We start from the raw sequence: 16587 nt of genomic DNA, 5'->3' as shown, positions 1-16587 counted from the left end.
GGTTCTCTGTGATTAGTAAGGGAATGGGGTCTAGAGCAGTGACTCTTCAACTTTTCCTTCCCACTCACATACCTTCTTAAGCAATCCCTTACTAATCACAGAGCACCGATGGCATGGGGATTACCTAAAGTGGTATGAATGTCAAATGTGTTCAGGAAAGTCTTATGAATCAATATATAGAGGTAACTAGAGAACAACCAAGGAGAACATAAAGAGGTTCTTTATCCTCAGAGAGCAAGTCAGAGGCAACAGGAACTGAGCCAACCCCAAAATGACCTGTAGCAACTCCTCCTTCTACAGTTGAGAGGGGCAGATGTGAGGGAGGATTCCCAAGAGGTGAAGAGCCAGCAAACCTTGCTATTCTCAGAGTTCTCCAAGATCATATTCCAATCCAGAGTCGGCATATTGGAGCAGAATGAGATGTGCTCATGTTTCTTCTTCTAAAAGATTCACAGAAGGAGCTCTGTGATCCACAACCTTAAAGAAGAGGATAGCTCAGTCACATCCTTGTAGATAGGCATTCAGAGGAACTGCAGATCCTTTTATGCTAAAATCAATGACAGGAAGGCTATAGATAGAATGACCTCCCAAACCTTCCTCTCTTCTGTCAAGGAGGTCTTAGATGACAGCAAGCAAGAATGTCTGGATTAGTCAATTTCTCTGGGGGAGCTGATGGACTCCCAATCGAGTCAAGATTGCCCTGGAACATGAGATCCAACTAGACCAAACCCTGTATGGTTCCAGGCAGGAAGATGTCTGACAGCCTTATACTCCTCAAGGATACCAATGCCAACTTGAAGTGTGAGGGGGGAGGGTGGATAGGGAGGATGGTGGTTGACACCTGCCTGGTCAGCTTAGACCAGAAAAAGGTTTTTGACTGGATATCACACACATACATGATAGATATGCTCTCCAAAATGGGCTTTGGGAAGGGAATGCACAATTGGATTAAACTGCTCTACACAAATATCCATTTTGCAGTCCAAATCAATGGGTGGGAAACAGATAGCTGCTTCATCAAATCTGCACTTGGGCAAGGCTGCTCACTATCTCCAGTCTTATTTGCATGCTTCAAAGAGCACTTTGCCCAATCCATTAGGAAGGACAAGGGGATAAGAGGAGCTATGTTGCCAGGCAGAGGAGGCACTCAGGTTCAAGGCCTCCCTGTACATGGTCGACATAGTTTTCTTCTGTTCAGATACAGGATCAGTCTGGAAACTGACCAGCATATGCAGGAATTTTGAGTCTGTATCAGGAGCCAGGGTAAACCAGAAAAAAGACGAGGCAAAGCTCTTCAGTAACTGGTCCGACCGCTCAGCCATCCCTTTCACAATCAGATCTGATTACCTGAAGGTTCTGCAGTCCTGGTGTAGAAGGGCTGAAGCATGTGACATGACTTGGTTGGAGCAGATCTCAAAGGTTCACCAAAATTTGGGTCTGTGAGTACAGTGCTTTCTCTCAATAATGTGGTACAAGATCAGGTACAAGATGCCTTTGGTACTGCAGAATGTGGTGCAGGTGTGGCCCATCCACCTTACTTCCATCCTGGCAGTTACCAGCGCAGTTTTCCAATCCATATGGGGGTCAAAAATGGATAATCCATGCCATGTACAAGACACCTGACAGTGGGAGCATGGCCAACGTACTCTCATCCTGATGACCACCTTCATGTGTGACTGCATCACGTGTATGGATCCAAAGTACAAGGGCAACAAGTGTCGCTATGTGCTGAGGTTCTACCTGTCCCAGATATTGCGAAGGATAAGCCTGGCCTCATTGTCATCTGCAAAACTTTGCCACACCACCTATCCTCCATGGAAAAGTTTTTTCCAGAACAACACCTTTGACCACAAGGCCATCAGGCATGGAACATCCTGAAGAAACAGAGATAATGACTCGATGGGATGGTTCCCTGATCAGATCTCCCAGGTCATCTGGTGGAATGCCTCATTGGCAAGAGCTCACACACTAGCCTGGCTGGCAGTGAGAGGAACCCTCCCAGATAGATCCCTTTTGTATAATTGGAACAGCAGCCACTATGCACATTGTCCTTGAGATAACACCGGTGGAGTGGAGACTGCCATCCACCTCTTTGCTAAATGCAGACTCGCAAAGAGAAGGATGCAAGGGACTATGTCATGGTTCAACCCCAGTGGCAGTGTGACAGAGTACTCTGATCTACCCAATGTTCTCAGGGATACATTGGGAGGCAGACATCCAGACTTGCTGGAAGACCATCAACTTGGTGAAAGATGCTCTTTGATCTTCCCAAAGCCTGTTGGTCTTCCAGCATGCAGTGATGTCAATGAGGGAATGCTGCCAATGGGCACATTCCAGGCTGCTGGAGTACATGCTGAGGGACGCACTGAGGCTTGGTAAAACCAATGCAAGGCACTGTGGGGAAGAACTACAGTCTGAGATCCTCCCATTACCGGGCACTGAGGGATTAAGATCAACCGACAGATGGGGATGAAACAAGAAGATGCCACAATGGTTTAAAAGAGTGTATTGAGAGAACAAATGTAACAATGTACATTGATGAGAATGTAGCAATATGACTGACATTATGGGTGTGAAAAGACTTTGAACAGATAATAATAATTTATTGTGAATAAAGTATATTTTTGGTTAATTAAAAAACTAAAGAGTGGAATACTAGATGACCTATTAGGGAATGAGACAGGACAGGTGACAGAAGTGTATTTGGGGGAACATTTGAGGTTCAGTGATCATTGTGCCATTAGTTTCAAGATAATTATGGTTAAGGATAGATCTGATCCTCAGGTTGAGATTCTAAATTGGAGAAAGACCCATTTTGAGGAACTGATTTATAAAGCCTGGATTGGAACAGATTGTTTTCTGGCAAGAAGATGCTTGGTAAGTGGAAAGCATTCAAAGGTGAAATTTTGAGAGAAAGCGTTCTTATGTTCTGGTCAGAATTGAAGGCAAAGTTAACAGGCATGGGGTACCTTGGTTTTCAAGGGATATTGGGGATCGGGTTTAAAAAAAAAAGGTCTATAGCAGGTATAGGCAACAAGAAGCAAATGATGCACTTGAAGAATATTAAAAATGCAAAAAAAAACAAATTAGGAGGGGCTTGAAAAAAAGACGAGGTTGTTTTGGCAAACAAGATGTAGGAAAATTCTAAGGAGTTCTACAGGTAACATTAAGAGCAAAAGAGGATAGTAAGCAAAAGTATGGGGGTTGCAGGTACTGCCTTCAGAAATAGGTTCAACAGGTTCAAAGAGAATCAAGTCGATATGGGTTATCAACAATCATAGTTTCCAGCATTTACCACAACCCAGGAACAGGCCCATTGCAGGTGGCCGTGGCCGGCAGCTTGGACTTCAGTGATGGTCTCAAGGCAGCAGCAAAAAAAAAGTCCAAACAGGCTCCATGCATGGCTTTTCCATGCAGGACCCAATCTTGTGACTGGGTCAGACCAATCATACAACAGGCTCAGCTGGGGGAAGATGTAACAATTGATTGACACACAGAGCACCAATCAAATATCAGCCTTACAGGTGGGCAGCTCTAACCCTTAATTGGCAGGCCAGGTCATTTCCAATCACAGGCTCACTGAAGAGGTCACATGACCATCCACACTGCAGTAGGTTAATTGTAATATTTGGGCAGCATGGGCCTGTTGCTGTGCTATACGTCTAAATTTAAATATAACATTGATCCTCTTGAAGACCAGAGTGTGGTGACTATGTATTGAGCTTGTAGTCTAAGGAAGAGAGGGAAACAAGCAGTGAGGTCATGGAACCCATGCAGATTAAAGAGGAAGAGGTGCTTGCTATCTTAAGGCAAATAAAGATAAATAAATCCACATGTCCTGATAAGGTATCCCCTCAAACTATGAAGAAATTTCAGGGGGATTGGCACATATCTGTAATATATCTTTAGCCACAAGTGAGACTCCACAAGCCAGAAGATTGGAGGGGAGCTCATGTTGTTCCATAGAACCACAGAACGCCACAGTGCAAAAACAGGCCCCATTTGGCCCTTCTAGGCAATGCCAAACCTTTGATTTTGCCTTGTCCTACTGACCTGCTTCCAGTCCATAGCCCTCCATACCTCTTCTATCCATGTACCTGTCCAAATTCTTCTTAAATGTTAAAATGAACTACTTCAGCTCCACACTCCCACCACTCTCTGTGAGAAGAAGTTCCCCCTCACTTTCCCCCCAAAATTTTCCCCCTTCACTCTTACCCTGTGTCTTCTGGTTTGTATCTCACCTACCTTCAGTAGAAAAAGTCTATCTATATTTACTCTGTTTATCCCCCTCATAATTTTAAATACCTCTATCAAATCTCTCCTCATTCTACATTCCAGGGAATAATGCCATAACCTGTTTAACCTTTCCCTGTAACTTATTTCCTGGAGTCCAGCCAAAATCGTAGTAATTCATCTCTGCAATCTTTCAATCTTATTGATATATTTCCTGCAGTTAGGTGACCAAAATTGCAAACAATACTCCAAATTTAGACTCACAAATTTATACAACTTTACCATAACATCCCAACTCCTCAGTGTGATGTTTCTTTTATTTTAATAAATAAACTTGGGTTCTTTTTTAACAGCTATACTTTATTAGCTAAAGTACTCACGACTCATGGAGACATCCAATTTGAATCTATTCCTAGCTGCAACACTTGTCTTTGACCCCCTCTAGTGGTAAGGATTATCCCTAGCACTGTATTATTACATCCCCTCTCCTTCAGATGTTTAATCTAACAACATGACACACTAATACAGTATTCCTTTCAATTTAAAGTTAAACAGAGACAAAAACACAAACACCAGCAGAACAAACTTTTTAAGTGTGCAGCCCTTTTTCTTTTAGAGATTAAATCCGTCAGGTGCTTTGATAACACATGTGGATCCTTTTGATGCAGGTCTTTGTGCGGCTCTGCTGGTCCACTACTGTCTAGCACTGGTAGTGCTCCATCTGTTGCTGTGCAGGCTGGATCCTCTCCATTTGTCTGTTCCTGCAGTATTTCTTGCATTTTCAGCAGGCTCTTTCAATTCCTCCTCAGTATTTGACCATCCCCTGTTCTGACAGGGTGAGATCTTGAATTTACTTCCTCCAGAACAGTGGCCTTTTAGTCCCAATTCTTGGAATCTCTACCTCCCTCTAGTGGTCAGGATTATTACTAGCACTCTATTATTACACTCAGTACTTTGATTTATGAAGGCCAATATGCCAAAAACTCTTTTTTCTTCCCTATCAACCTGTGACACCACTTTTGGGGTATTATTTATCTGTATTGCCAGATCCCTCTGTTCTACTGCACTCCTTAGTGCCCTACCTTTTACTGTGTATGTCCTTTCTTAGTTCATCTTTCAGAAATGCAATACCTCACACTTGTCTACATTAAATTTCATCTGTCATTTTTCAGCTCATTTTTTTGCATCTGGTCTGGATCTCTCTGTAAGCTTTGAAAACTTTCCTCACTGCCTACAACACCTCCAGTCTTAGTGTCATCTGCAAACTTGCTGATCCAATTTACCACATTATCATCTGGATCACTGATATATATTCAACAAACAACAATGGTCCTAGCACCATCCCTGAGGCACACCACAAGTCACAGGCCCCCAGTCTGATAAGCAATCATCCACCATTACTCTCTGGCTCCTCCCATCCAGTCATTGTTGAATCCAGTTTACTACACCATGAGCACGGTGCATCTGAACTTCCCATGAGCAGCCTTCCATGTGGGACCTTGTCAAAGACCTTACTAAAGTCGATGCAGTCTACATCCACAGCCTTTCCTTCGTTGACTTTCCTATTCAAAAAACTTGAAAAGATGGTTAAACATGACTTACGATGTAAAGCCATGTTGACTATCGCAAATCAGTTTCTGGCTATCCAAATAATTGTATTTCCGATCTCTTAGAACACCTTCCAATAATTTACCTGTGGTGATACACCAGCAGCCTACTGCAGGGGACAACCTCTGTACCTGCAGGAGTGTAAGGGGACAGGACAACACCTGGCCGGCTGCCAATCAGTCGACCTGAATAGATCAAGCCCCACCCAGTCAGGTGTCAATCACCCTCCGGGATATAAGCCTGCACCGGCCTCCTGAGGCCTCACACTGAGTTGCTGCAGCCACAACCAGCCTGGCTCTGTGGAAGTCTTTGTGGATTAAAGCCTGTTGTTCAGTTTTTGGCTTGTGTGTGTCTGATTCTGTCTAACAGTGCACCACATTACCTACTACTGACATCCGGTTTACCGGCGTATAATTTCCAGAGTTACTTTTGGAGACTTTTTAAACAACGATACAATGAGAGCTAATCTCCAATCTTCCGGCACCACCCCTGTGGCAAAGGCCATTTTAAATATTTCTGCCAGAGCCCCTACAATTTCTACACTAGCCTCCCTCAAGGTCCAAGGGAATATCCTGTCAGCCCCTTAGGACTTATCCACCCTTATTTGCTTTAAGACAGTACACAGATATAATATCACACCATCGGAATACAGGAAATGAAACAACCCATCCCAGCAGGGAAACGATTGAGATCAAAAAAGTGGGATGTGGCACAGATGACGTACTTTTGTTTTTGCTTTTGGCCCTTACCCCTTTTTATTTCAGTACTCTGTGTTTTGAACAAGGATTGGTATAATGAACTCAATTGGTTTCTATCCAGAATTAGTTTAAAGAAATAATGTTAAATCAACAAATATAGATGGATTTGAATTACATTCATATTAATTTGTGATATGTCCACAATATGATATTTTTTTGCTATATTAGTTGACTTTGTATGTAGGACTAATATGTTGAACTCAATAAAAATATTAAAATAAAACAAGGTTCCCTATGCCTTCTAACCTTCCTTTAATTCTGACAGGAACATTCAGACTCCGTACTCTAAAATTTTCACCTTTGAAAGTCCTCCACTCACCTCGCACATCCTTACCTGAAAACAACTCATCCCAAACTACGCATTCTAGGTCCTTCCTCATTTCCTCAAAATTGGCTTTTCTCTAATTTAGATTCTCAACCCAAGGCCCAGACCTATCCTTCTCTATAATTAACTTGAAACTAATGGCATTATGATCACTGGACGTACAATGTTCCCCTACACATAGTTCTGTCACTTGCCCTGTCCCATTCCCTTAAAGAAGATCCAATATTGTATTCTCTCTAGTTGGTATCTCTATATATTGATTTAGAAAACTTTCCTGAACACATTTGACAAACTCCAAGCCATCCAGCTCTTTTACAGTGTGGGAGTCCCAGTCAATATGTGGAAAACTTAAATCTCTGCTATCACAACTTTATGTTTCCTTCAGATGTCTGCTATCTCTCTACAGATTTTCTCATCCAATTTTTGCTGACTATTTGGTGGTCTATAAGACAACTCCATGAGTGTGGTCATTACCTTTCCTCTTCCTCAGCTCCAACCATATGGCCTCAGTAGATGAGCCCTTTAGTCTGTCCTGCCTGACCACAGCTGTGATATTTTCCCTGATAAGCAATGGCACACCTCCCCCTTTCCTTCCCCCTACACCCCCCCCCCCACCCCTGTTCTATAGCGTCTAAAGCAATGGAAGCCCGGAACATTGAACTACCGGTTCTGCCCCTCCTGCAACCAAGTTTCACTAATGGCCACAATGTCATAATTCCACATACCAGTCCATGCTCTAAGCTTGTTTTCCTTTCCTACAATATTCCTTGCATTGAAATAGATACACTTTATAAAATTTCCACCACGTAAAAACTGTTGGCTTTTAACAGTCATTAAATTTTCACATTATCTTTCCCTCCTTGACGCCTCTATCTGCTCTGGCCCTCTGGTTCCTATCCCTCTGCAGTTCTAGTTTAAACCCACCGAGCAGCACTAGCTAATGCTCCCTGCAAGGATATTAGTCCTGCTCCAATTCAGATGCAAGCTGTCCTGTAGGAACAGGTCCCACCTTTACTGGAAGAGAGCCCTCACTCCTGCACTATGTCTTTAGCCACGTGTTAAGGTGGATAACCCTCCTATTTCTAACCTTACTAGCACTTGGCATGAGTAGCAGTCCTGACATCATTACCCTAAAGGTTCTGTCCTTCAACCTTATGCCTAACTCCCTGAACTTTCCTTGCAGGAACTCCTCACCCTTCTTAACCATGTCATTGGACCCAATATGGACCATGGCATCTGGCTGCTCACCGTACCTCCTGAGAATGCCATGAACTTAATCTGAGATATCTCAGACCCTGGCATCTGGGAAGCAACATGCCATCCAGGATACCCGATCACTTCCACAGAACCTCTTATCTGTTCCCCTTTACTATGGAATCCCCTATCACTACAGCTCACCTCTTCTCCTCCTTTCCCTTCTTAGCCACAGGACCAGACTCTGTGCCAGAGACCTGATTGCTGCGGCTTTTGCCTGGAAGGTCTTCACCCACAACATGGTACACTTGTTATTGAGGAGAATGGCCATGTAAATGCCCTGAACTGTTGCCTGTTCCCTTTCCCTCTTCTGACAGTCACCCATCTACCCTTCTTCTGCCTCCTAGGTGTGATAGTGTCCCTGTAACTCCAGTGTATCACCCACTCTGGCTCCCAAATCATCCAGAGTTCATCCAACTCCAGCTCCGAATCCTTAACTCAGATACTTCAGCTGGATGCATTTCTCATAAATGAAGTAATCAGGGATACTACTGGCTTCCCTGACGACCCACATTCTGTAAAAGGAGTTTTCCCCCTATCCTGGCTGCCATTCCCACTGTTTATGACTAGAGGAAAATGAACATTTTCTAAAATCTGCCCTTACCAGTGCCTACCCACTGAATCCATTTTGGGTGGCCCTTTCTTAATTCAACTCCTACTATCCCTCGCCTCTTACCTCCGATGATGCAACACAGTCCCTCACTTTTATAGTGATATTCAGCTTCTTCCTCCAATCAGCTTCTAGCTGCTACCTCACCCCTTTTTAAATTCTAACTGCCGCTGCTTCTCAGGATGTAAAAATAATCCAGGAAATTATAGGCTGGTCAGTAAAATCTAAATTATTGGAAGGTGCTCTAAGAGATTGGACATACATGTATTTGGAGAGAAAGGGACTGACTAGTTAAACCTGACCTACCACACATAAAGCCATGACTTTTCCAGAGGTTACCTGGAATAGTAATGAAGGAAAGGCCATGGATAATGTCTTCATGGACTTTAGTAAGGCCTTTGACAAACCTCCAAATGGGAGGTTAGTCAGGAAGTTTCAGTCGGTCGGCGTTTGTGGTGGTGAGATAGTATGGCATTGGCATTACGGGAGAATCTAGAGAGTGGTAGTGTTGGTTGGCTCTCTGCCTGGAGGCCTGAGACTAGTGGTATCTCAAGAATCAGTGTTAGGCCCATTGTTGTTTCTCATCTATATCAATGATCTGGATAAAAATGTAGTAAACTGAATCAGCAAAAAAAAACACAATTGCTGGAGAAACTCAGCAGGTCAAACAGTGCCTTTATGCATACATCACCAATATTTCAGGCTTGAGCCCTTCATCACGGTGTAGGGGAACATGAGAGATGTCTGAAAAAAAGGTGAAAGGTGGGGGAGGGGTGGTGAGGGTGGAAGATGATAGGTGGAGGGGGGGGAGGACTGCAGGAAAGGTTCAAGGGTAGGTGGAGAAAGAAAGGAACAGGAATGACTAGTTAAAGGGGGGAGGGGGGAAAGGCAAGCTGATTAGTGGAATGCAGTGAACTCAATGTTCATGCCCTGGGGATGGAGGGTGCCCAAACGAAAAATGAGGTGTTGTTCCTCCAATCTGCGAGTGGTTAGGGTGGGGTAGTGTGAAAGGCCATGGACAGACACATGAGCTTGAGAATGTGACTCAGAATTGAGATGGTTGGCTATGGGGAGGTCGCTTTTGTTGCGGACGGAGAGGAGGTAGAGATAAAGTAAATGCAAGCAGGCTTTTTCTACTGAGGTTAGATGAGATACAATCAAGAGGACTTGGGTTAAGGGGTGAGGTGCACAAAATTATGATGGATACAGATAAAGTAAATGCAAGGATTTTTTTTCTCCTGAGGTAAGATGAGAGATAAACAAGGACATGAGTTAAAGGTGAAAGCGGAAAAGTTCAAAGGGAATATTGGAGGGAATTGCTTCACACATGCAGGCTCAATTTTGACATTCAAGAAAACTTTTGACACATATATGGATGAGAGATCCGGTCTGGGTGAAGGTCAGTGGGGCTACATAGACAATAGTTTGGCACAGACTAGAAGGGCCAAATGGCCTGTTTCTGCCTGTAGTATTCTATGATTCCATGGTTCTAACTGTAGCTCAAGAACACAGAACAGAGTTGATCAAAAGTATAATGCAGAAATAGGATGAATAAACCAACTTTTAAGCACATAACCAATTCCACATATATTATACTTTTCTAAAAATTAGATCAATATTCTCTTAAACCAGCTGAGAGATTATAATAATAACTTGAAACCAAATCCAAAGTCTTTTTTTTCTTACAGATTTTTGTCCCAGGTTTCAGGTTCCATGAACTCATCTGGATTCAAATTCACACAACTCTTGGAAATATCACTGAAAATCTTGCCTGGTGGATCCAGCTGCCAAAGAGACCAGTGAAAAAGATCCGAGTGGCACGTGGGCACTGGAAATAAGAGCAATAAAACTGTCATGAGCAACTGGTTTACTGGGAGCCTTTAAAGAAGTTGCCAAGAAAATTCTCAACTGATGCCAATAAACTTCCTACTGAATATGTCAAGGTGATACTGTAAATGTAAATAAATGTTTTCTGTGCATACTTCCTGATAGTTGGTTAAGGTGTCAAGAGTTAACTTTATTACTTTTTATTTCCATTTCAAACAATTGAAAGCAAGTGAAATCATACATAAATGTTAATGAGAATAAGAGTGGGTCACGGCATAGAGAGTTTCATACATACAGCATAATAAATTTTGATCTACCAATCACATTTTAACTGGGCTATGTGCCCTGAACTTCCAATGGACCATGAAATGTATTCGCTTCCTTTTTTAAAAAAGAGATTACACTTATGAAGGACAATTCTAAACAAAACATAATGAGATCATATAAATCTTAATACAAGATTATGACCAGAAACAATGTTACAACAGATCCAAATGTCATTTGTTTGATTAGTTTCATTTGTCTCCTGCCAAGATATGGTGATTACTGAATAGACCAGCATCCTTTATCTTTCTCAAATTGCCAGGTCCTACAGAAAGTTGTTGAGGACATTCCATTAGATATATTCAAAGGGCAGTGGATTTTGCCCTATTGATTAAAGGGATCAAGGGATATGGAGAGAAACCAGGAGAGAGGTACTGAAGTTATATGATCAGCTGTGATTATGTTGAATGGTAGAGCAGGTTTGAAGGGAGGAATGATCTTCTCTTGCTCCTATTTTCCATTCTTGTGCATTTGAACCACTGCTTAGTTATTGAAAAACTGCACAGAAGATATTACATTTATTAAATAAAAATTTGAATCCAAATACTGCATATTTCACAAGATGTAATTGTTCATTGACTGTGTCCCTAACATACATGCAGTTACAGTATTGTTCTGTCAACCAGAAATATCTCCCAAATGTTAAGATTTTGTGGGAGAATTAGCAAGCAATCTCTACATGGTACGACCTTAATATTATTACAGATTTTTTTTAATATTCCTCACGTGATTGAATCATTGGTTATTGACCTTTGCATCACTAAGTTTAATGCCAATTTGGTTCAATTTGTGTCATCTTATCTTTGAATCAGGAGGTTGCAGACTTGAAAACTCATTTGAGTTCATTATCCAATCTGATGGTTCAGACCAGCATTGAGTGCGTTTTACAAACAAGATGCTATGCCGTGACCCACTCTTATTCTCATTAACATTTATGGATTTATAGCCCAATGAATTATCCTATCCTTTCCTTAACAAGCAACAATTAACAATTGTTCTTCGGCTCTTAAAAATAATTATTGTATGGGTATAGTTGTGGTGGTTAAAGAGAAATCTTCCTTCAGACCGTAACATAAAATATCAAAAATGTTTTCACACTATAAATAAATTGATTAACCATGGCATGAATCAGATATAAAGACAAGTAATTGATCTACATTCTTCCAGATAGAAACTTAATGGAAACTTAATCTCTTTTTTATTAATACAAGAGAGTTTCAGACAAGCTGCTGTGGTCAATTTTGCAAAGTTGAAGGGAGCACCTCCTATTGTTGGATCAGTATGAATTATTTCATATTTCCAGGTCTCTAACTCAAAGAATTTCATGATAGAGGGTCAACTCCTTTTCTTTTATCATTGTGGAGGAATGACATTATTTGACATTGGATGCTTCGCAAAAAGAAAATCCTTCATGACAAGCCCAAGAAATACAACTTTTCTTGCTGAATGGACACTATTCTCTCCATTTCCTGTATGATCCTTTCACATGGATTACTGGTAATTAATGCAAGCTTACTCAAAGCAGTTTTACTGGTAATTGAGTATCTTATATGTCTTGTCCTTTGTCTGTCTTGTCTTCAATGGGAAAACTGATAGTATTCCCTTCTTGTCTGTATTTAGATTTTAGTGTTGTAAGTGATATTTCATCTATCTGGCTCAGGAAAAGCTGAATTATTATCATCTGAAGTAACAATTTCAGTGTGTGATACATGAAACTACATCAGATCTAAAAAAAACCAATGATTTAGTAAGACATCCATGAGGTCTTTTCTCTTTTTGTTGAAAAGAATTGAAATCTCAAATAGGTTTATTGCCTGCAGCTCCCAAAAGAATTCATTTGTATTACCACAAATGAATGTTATATATGATTTTGTTCATAGTACTGGCAAGGTAAAGTCAATCATATTTTAACTTCTCACAGACAACAAAAAGCATTTTATTCATCGCAAATGTCAGATGAGTTTTTATTTATTAACGGAGAGCTAAATTTGGGGTAAATGATAAATGATTGTCCTTAAAAGGACTACAGCATGAGCAAAGTACACAGGTTAAAATTTGCCCATCATATCCTTGGATTTGATGTTTCAAGAACTGCTGTTTACATTTATCAACATTATGCTGTACCTGGATTTCAAAGGTTTCATCAAAGTGAAATCAAGTTGAACAAATTTATTATCACTCAGAATGTAACCAAAATTGTGGAAGAAATTTAGAAAACATAGTTATTTGAATTTCCAAAAGACACAACACGCATGGCATTTGGTGCAACATTTCGATATGGATAGAAAAAATAGCTAACAGAAACCAAAAATGAAACAAATGGGCCACTTATATAGGTAACGCTTTGTAAATGGCAGAGTGCCAGGTGAATCGACAGTTTACAATCTGCATTAATGATTTGGATAATGAGCTCTATTTTCCAGATAGCCTAATGAAGTTATAAAAATTGCTGAGCAACGAAGTTGAGAAGAGATCAATCACAGTGTCTGTGAAGATAGTTAGATAGGATACGTGAATGGGGAAAAGTTCTGGCCATTGAGAAAATGTAATGAAGCCAGCATGAAAAAGCAGAACATTGTGTAAATGGATAGATACTGCAACATACTGCTCTGCAGAGGAATCTGGGTGCCCCATACAGGAAGGTTTGCACAGAGGATTGTTGGCCTATTTTATGTGTAGCTGCAGCAAGCAAGAATTTTAGTACATATGTATAGTGTACTGACGCATATCACAATAAACTATCATCTTCAGGTGCCCCAGAATGATCAAAGGAAGTGGAATGTTAGCTTTTTTGCAAGCAAATAGAAAATGGAAGCAGGGAAACCTTTCTCCAACTGAATAAGGTTTGGCCTCCTTGTGTAAAGAGGGTTAATGTTCATCTAATTGATTTTTGAGATGAAGTGATTAACGTGTAGCGATTGAGCAGTTTTGATCACCTCTCATTGGAGTTTAGGAGAATGAGAGGTGGCCTTATTAAATCAAAAATATTCACTAGTTTCAAGATTCATTTATTGTCATGTGATAAAAATGCAATATAAAAAGGAGCTTGCCTTATGGCAGACAACAATTTGCCATCCGCAGAAATTGCCTGAAGCATCTCTTACAGTCAAAGAGAAGCAAAAGAGAGTTCCCCAGAGTTCCCTAGTGTCTGTGGATTCACCTCCAATGCTCTTACAGAACTCCCAGCCTCACAAACTCCAGCCCAAGCCATTGGCAGCTCATGCTCCAGATCTGAACCTCCAATATAATCAGGAAACCTTCAGCGCCCTCTCACATCCTGATTCTGATACCTGGTACCACCTTCAGCCAGTCTCGAGCGAGTCTCCTGCAGTCCACAGCCAAGTGTGAGTCCTTTGATTGCAGTCACCAGCAGCCCACAGCACGCATGGGTTCCTCGTCTTGAGTTGCTGCCGGTGTGTTTTTCAGCCGCAGAACCTTTCACTGGTCTGCCGCCATGGTCACTGTCCCATGGGTCATCTCCCCTGCTTCTCCTGATCAAACAAGAGGTGGCTTCCTTATTTTCTGGTGCCCTGCAGCAATCCTCTGCTTCCCTGGAGTCTGCAACCGATCTGAGGTGCCTCCATCTTGGGAGCAGACCCTGCAATCGCAGAATTTTTGAATAAATCCATGGTCAGTTCCATTAACAGGCCATTTAAAGCCTGTACGGAGCTGAAGGCAGTTGGGCTGGGCAATTGGACCCCACAGGAACGCTGTGTCTCTGCACCCTGCTCTCCGTGGGTCCACACCAGTGGCAGCACTGCCGTAACAGCAGCTCCGGCAGTGCTAGCAGTTTCATTTACTCTTCAGTGTTGCTCACGTTTCGCAAATTGGAGAGGGGCTGAGGTTTGTCACAGAAGGTTTTCAGGTGCATAGAAGGTGTTCCACCTACTGGAGATACAGAGAACAAAGGGATCTAAATGATAGCCTTTTTAAGATGGGAATGAGGAAGAATTTCTTCCCTCAAGGGAATATTCCCTCAGAAATATTTGCACCAGAGAAATGGGTTATTGAATATATTCAAAGCTAATATTGGCAGATTTTTAGTTTATAGGGGAAATCAAAGATTGTGGGAAACAGAAAGGAACGTGCAGTTGTCCAAAATGAAACTAGCTATAATCTTACTATTGACCAACCCCTGATTCCATGTCCTATGTTCTTAGAACCCCTGTACAGTAATTGAGCTAACGAGGTGCTGTATACTTTATGTGATTCCAAGCAAAATATGAACTGTTCACACTTCTCTGTGGTAAACATTATTAAATATAATCCTGTGATTGCTTCATTAGTCTCACATTATGTGCACAGGAAATACTGGGATAATGAAATGGGAGATATTAAGCTTTCATTGTCAAGTCAGTACTAGCTACCAGCGATACCCAACTTCAGTTGACTGTTAAATGTTAAATGCTGAATAGGTTCCTTATTAGTTTTAATGACAGTACCCTCCGAACCTCATTGCCATCAGAGCTACTTGCTTTACCTTCCTTTGTGTATTTTATTGTCCTTCAGAGATTTTCCACAATAATGTTTACCAAAACAGAGACAAAATGTTCGTCTGATCAGCACTTCCTTTATCAAGATTCATTTTAAAATTATTAAAAATGGACCTATAAAACTAGAAATATTCTGTTAGCTGAATTAGAGGACAAAGTTTGGAAGCCTGTCAAATTGTCTCGCTAGCTTAGGGTTCCTAGGATACTAAAATCAAGCTACCATTTTGGGTAAATCATACTATAATCTTCTAAATACTCTTACATTCTTAGGTATTACGTGTTCACTGTTCAGCAATTAAACTGACTGCCAGTGTTATCCAAATAAACAAGCTAACTAACGTTGGAGATGGCTGAATTTGTAATTTTAGACCATTTCATTGGCGTTGTGGACTTTCCAACATGTTGGAAATGTGAAAGGCATTGCATAAATGTAGACACTCTCTTTAAGTCAGTTGGATCTGTTAAGATTAAGTTGAATGCAGTCACGTGCAGAACTAGGAACTTGCTGAAGCTTGAGAAAGCAGAGAGCAAAACCTTATCTGCACAGAGAAAGTAAATGAAGAATACTCTCTGAAGGTTCAATGACAGATGATACAACATGAACCATAGTGGTTTCTTGTGAAACACGAAAGTCTGCAGACGCTGTCTTCTTCTTTGGCTTGGCTTCGCGGATGAAGATTTATGGAGGGGGGTAAATGTCCACGTCAGCTGCAGGCTCGTTTGTGGCTGACAAGTCCGATGCGGGACAGGCAGACACGGTTGCAGCGGTTACAGGGGAAAATTTGTTGGTTGGGGTTGGGTGTTGGGTTTTTCCTCCTTTGTCTTTTGTCAGTGAGGTGGGCTCTGTGGTCTTCTTCAAAGGTGGTTGCTGCCCGCCGAACTGTGAGGCGCCAAGATGCACGGTTTAAGGCGATATCAGCCCACTGGCGGTGGTCAATGTGGCAGGAGATTTCGTTAGGCAGTCCTTGTACCTCTTCTTTGGTGCACCTCTGATACGATGGCCAGTGGAGAGCACGCCATATAACACGATCTTGGGAAGGCGATGGTCCTCCATTCTGGAGACGTGACCTGCCCAGCGCAGTTGGATCTTCAACAGCATGGATTCGATGCTGTCGGCCTCTGCCATCTCGAGTACTTCGATGTTAGGGATGAAGT

The 16587-nt window shown here is 41.7% G+C and overlaps 1 long non-coding RNA gene across 6 annotated transcripts in view; it reads right to left on the bottom strand.

Moving 5' to 3' along the window:
- Positions 1–16587, bottom strand: part of LOC138736542 (uncharacterized) — a 492063-nt gene that overhangs the window by 331008 nt on the left and 144468 nt on the right. For all 6 annotated transcript variants that reach the window (XR_011340383.1, XR_011340380.1, XR_011340379.1 and 3 more), the window contains one exon: positions 10475–10616. This is a non-coding gene — a long non-coding RNA (uncharacterized lncRNA). The remainder of the gene's footprint in view (positions 1–10474; positions 10617–16587) is intronic.

The sequence above is a fragment of the Narcine bancroftii genome, chromosome 6 (assembly GCF_036971445.1).
Source record: "Narcine bancroftii isolate sNarBan1 chromosome 6, sNarBan1.hap1, whole genome shotgun sequence".
Classification (NCBI taxonomy): domain Eukaryota; kingdom Metazoa; phylum Chordata; class Chondrichthyes; order Torpediniformes; family Narcinidae; genus Narcine; species Narcine bancroftii.
This window is presented reverse-complemented; position numbering and strand designations above follow the sequence as displayed.